Source organism: Papilio polytes, unplaced genomic scaffold (assembly GCF_000836215.1).
Source record: "Papilio polytes unplaced genomic scaffold, Ppol_1.0 DF823934.1, whole genome shotgun sequence".
Taxonomy (NCBI): domain Eukaryota; kingdom Metazoa; phylum Arthropoda; class Insecta; order Lepidoptera; family Papilionidae; genus Papilio; species Papilio polytes.
Window position 1 is genome coordinate 779,744 of NW_013525270.1, and position 5,357 is coordinate 785,100.

Below are 5,357 nucleotides of genomic sequence, written 5' to 3' on the forward strand. Positions count from 1 at the left end.
GATTACAAATTATATTTTATTGTCATTGTTACGTTTTATATTATACAAAATATAAGAAAATACACATACAAATGTTTGACATTCTAAATTGAGCTATTTTATAGGCCAAATCGAAACTTTAGTAAAAAAATCAAAACAAACAGTACAACTAAGACTAACTAAGAATACTGTTTCATCTATTCTACTTATTGCAAACTAAATTAAAATCTATTGTTAAATATTATTGTCCTTTTAAAAAATACAAAAAAAGTAAAATAAAAAATGAACTAAGTAATTTATAACACGGGTAAACTCACACGGCAACCTTCGGTGTAGGCACTGACCAGTTTCAGACCCGTCGGGGGTCCTTCTTTAGGGTGGTCGGTGCCTACACCGAAGTTGCCATGTGAGTTTACCCGTGTTATAAATTACATAGTATAGTCTAAGGAAAGTTTTAATAAGTTAATTATTTTATTAATGTTTTACGAACTCATTATTAAGTAAGTGACAGGACTCTATTTTCAAAAAATGTTAAGGTATCATCAACAGAACTCGTTTAAGCGATACAAATTATTTACAGCATTGAAATAGGACTTCAAAAGAAAATCCCTAAGCAAGACTCTAATCAGTAATTGACAAATCAGTTCTCCTTGCAAGAATACTTACGGCTTAAATACAACTATCCGTATGTATTAACTAACCACTTATTATTATTTTGATAAAATTCAAACCGATTTTAATGTCTTAAAAAAATATTAATAAAAAATCGAATTCAAACTTATTTTAGATTATCTATAAAAACATATGTTATAAAAACATATGTTATGCTTGTTATTTTGAAGAAATTGTTTAAACAACATTTTGAAAATAGGTTATTATTCCTGAAAAATGTATCTACATTTCATTTTGTAATTTATAATAATATAAATAAGCAATAGAAAACATAATTTAACCTTTTTGAAACGATATTACAATAAAAACATTTTTACAGAATAACAAATAATTGTTTTCAATATTATAATGTCGCAGGTTTCGTATGACTCATTAATAATATACTAATTTAACTCTAATTATGTTATATTTCTCGCCTACAATCATTAAAAAAATAATTAAAACCAGCCAGGTTTATTAATTTAAAAAAAACTTTTTTTATTTCATAAAGTAGCAAACGAGCAAGCGGCCACCTGAATTCACCAAAATGGCGAAGCGACCGCTGCTTAGAGATATCCGCAATTGCAGACCTATCCTTATCGACGAAGGAGGAGACGCACATAAACAGAATATTTTCCCTTCCAATGCGTCTTCCCTACCGTCGATTTCACTTTCCCTTCCCATCCTTTCCTTTTAAGAAAAGGGTGAAAATAAAAAGGGAGTAATCTGAGGCTTCCAGCACCACACTCATCAGACGAAATGCAGAATTGCTTTCACTTTACGCCTGTCTTCTGTGTGGTCGTGGTATTTCACTGAGCGAGCCGACTCTTCGTGGGAAAATGTTAAAGCCGGCTCTACCACTGTTAAATACAGTTAGATAATAACTCATATATTAACTAAACCAATATAAGTTTATTAAAAAATGCCAATACGTTTCATAACCACATAACTTAATAATATCACAATTAAATTTCTTTACAATGTATGTTACTTAAGTTAATTTAATTTATTTATTTCTTAACTCTAGTAATACAATCTACGGGCTTCTTTTGAAAGCTTTATTGTCGACACAGCCTTACAGAGTGAGATCACCCCATTTTAACTTATCTAACTTACCCTCTATTATTTATATTAACAATATGTTTTTTTTTATTTTTTTTACTTATTTTTCATAATGAATGTTAAGTATTAAAATAAATGCGTTAGAGAGTATCATTATAATGGAAATCAATTTTGAAAATTAATTTCAATATTTTAATGGAAATTAAAAATGAAACAGTAATATAACATTAAATTATTTACGTGTAAATAATATCCCATAAATGGTACATTAATACTTTTATGCAGACCAAATTAAATTTAACCCATGTAAAATAACACTTAGGAATCAAACTTGAATAATTTTATATCGGTACTAATCATTTATATTGGAATATGAAATTTACAGTTAATCTAATATCTCATTTGAAATTAGGTATTTTTTTTAGTATAAATACATACTAGCTAAATTGATAAGTGCTTTTCAACAAGTGAAGGGGGATCCTTAACCCTTTGCACCATAACTTTGGACATCGTGAAAATTATCAGATCTTGAGAATTGTAATAAAAATAAACATTTCAACCTATATAATGTAAAATTATTTGCACAACTCCCGGCTAATCTTAAAAATTACTCTTAAATTCAAGGCGAAAATAAAATAGAAATCGATTCTGTAATAAGAATTCCAAGCAGAGAACAACAGTCTCCTTAACTTGTGAACCTTAATGAACCTTAATTTATCTGAGCTGTAAATGAACATTAATGTATCTGAGAATTATCTGTTAAAAAAAATGAAAACTAAAGTATTTAATAACCAAATATCTAAATTACATTAAAAACAAGTCGATCTTCTAACATCCTATTATAAGGAAGACAAAAATAGTGTGAAAATTATTTATTACAATGATAGTGTAATGATATCGTCGAACACCAAACAATTTACTGAAAAATACAAATAGCTACGATATTAAAAAAAGTTTATATTAAAATCTTTTTACACAAAAGAATTGACGGCGTAGAGAATCAACATTAAAAACAATAATTTAGTTTTCATTAGTAGTTAAATCTATTCACTAAACGCGAAAATAAATTACCAAATGTTTTTATTTTCTATTATTTAAGATTTAATCTCTAAAGATGAGTACTGATCAACGTTATAGGGCGTAAAGTAACATGTTACACTCCGTAACATTGGTTAGTACTCCTCTTAACAATTTTGTTATTTAAAATATAACTAAATAATATCTTGAATAAAAAAGATAGTGGCATGAAAATAAGGTTAAAATATAGTTTGATAATTCTCACCTATGTCCAATAGAATTTCTCTTATTGTCTTATTTTAGCGATATTTTACTTGAAATATTTAATTTTAATTCTCTATCCTATTGTAGTATTTAATAAAGTAAGGGAATTAAGAATTTTTACACATCTTACTTAATATGTTATACTGCAATGTTCAATGGATTATTTGCACTTTTAGGTGAAATTATAGCTGATAAAGTCATTTAAAATATGAGGTTTGGTTTTATATTATTTTTATGAACATCAGTTAAAAAACAAATGATACTTAACAACTTACTTAAAAAATTACTGACATCTTAAGTGCTACCTAGGGACACGTAAAACAAAGTAAATATTTTCTGTGCGTAATAAATAGTAATTTCAGATGGTCTGATACTTGAGATTTTGTATGTTTCTGCAGATTTTTTGTGCGGCATTTTGTTATATCTTTTTATTTTTTGATTAATCACATAAAATTTTTAAATAAAACCGTGATCTCGTTCCGTTTTGTTCACGTAATTTTCTTGTATTTTTTCATACATGTTAACTTGGTTTCTAAATTTTCTCATCGTTGTGATTATAAATATTTCGACATAGTGCGATTTCTAACAAGTGAATTTAAGAAAAATTGGTCTAAGATGTTTTCAGTCTAAAATTATTGTCTTAATTAATTTAAAGTCTGAATTTTAAACTGCATACGAATTAGGCTTTTGTTGCAAATAAGTGAAGATGTATTACTTGTAGAACACTTTCGAAGTGAGTAATCATGAAGGTTGATTTTCGCAAGATAATATTTTCTGTGATCAGTAATTTATTTGTACATTCAAGCACTAATAAAATTTCCAGAATATAGAACTGCTATTATACTTTTCTTATTGATGACGAAATTAAATGATTAACTATGATTAATATCCTTACACTAACTTATATTACGGTTCTTTTTTTATTTTTTTTTTCTAATCAAATAGTACAATGTTGAATTATGTAATTACATATATTTTATTCATTCAGGTTGATAGAATTAAATAATCATTACATTTTTCTCATGCTTTACTTGTAGTATTGGTTTACTTTAAGTACATAATTAATATGAATTTGATCTCGTTAATTCCATTTTTTGATTCTGTGATTTTAAATAAGAAGAACTATTTTAGTAGGGTTTTAGTTTTTTTTATGTACTTAATGAATGCAATTTTCATTTATTTTTTTTTTCATCTGAATCAAAATTTTAATATTAGTACAACATTTTTTTCAAACATTTTCATTTTTTTTTACAAAATTTACTTAATATTGAATACACAGTATAATATAAAAAGTCATGGATATACAAGAGCTTAATTACATTACAAATACATTTTATTGTCAATTATAAGTAGTTATGTCTTAAATATAATTACGATTATTTGTCTCTTAATTATTCATAAAATATCTTTAAAGTTATTTACTTTATGCGCTCTTATTAAGTGTTATTTTGTACCTTTAACTGTTATTATGGAAATGTGCTAAATACACTAAGAAAATATTACATACTTAAATTATTTTTTTACTAGCGGTGTGTTTCAACATTCTTTCAATACCGGTAAATGTTTTTCCGCAATAAGTAAACTTTAATATTCTCCGGAATTATTTGAGATTTTAAAAAATAACATATAACAACTTGAAAATTAAATATAACATATAACATTAACTTAAAGTATACTAAGTACTAACGCCTTTTCTTAGTAAAAGAAGATTTCTACCTATTTTTACTAACAAATACGATTAATCGTTATTTTTTTGTGCGTAATTGTTTATTCAAGACATTATGACTCTTAGCACGGCTAGAAGAGGATGCCTGCAGGGTTATTAGCTAGATTCACTCAATATCTCCAAGGATAATAGACTTCAAGTGAACCTTGAAGTTGGGAATGTTGACACTCCACTACCACTATCCACTTATTACATGGAGATAGGTTCTATTTTGGAGCCAATCAATGAAGGAGATTTTGTGTTTCTGAGGTTCGTGTAAGTCGTATTTAGCAGGATTATTAGTATTTTACAAAACAAATGAAACATAAATTGTTTCACAAGAATGATAACATTAATTCCCATTGTAATTAACATTTTATTCAAATCGCTACAACTATAATACATGTACAATTTGTAGTTTCAATCTGAAGTATATAAGATCTAAGATAAAATTATTTATTGAATATTTCCATAAACATTATACAACAATCATGAGGCGTAGTAACGACGAGTAAAGTATGGAAAATGTAGAAAGCAAGGTAAAAACTGTAAATCGGTTAAAAAATTAACATCCTACCTCATAAAATGTAAATAATGTCAACATTTAACGTAAATACATAAAATTTAAATAATTAAACACATGATGATATGCCAATGTACTTTATATACATTTGTACAC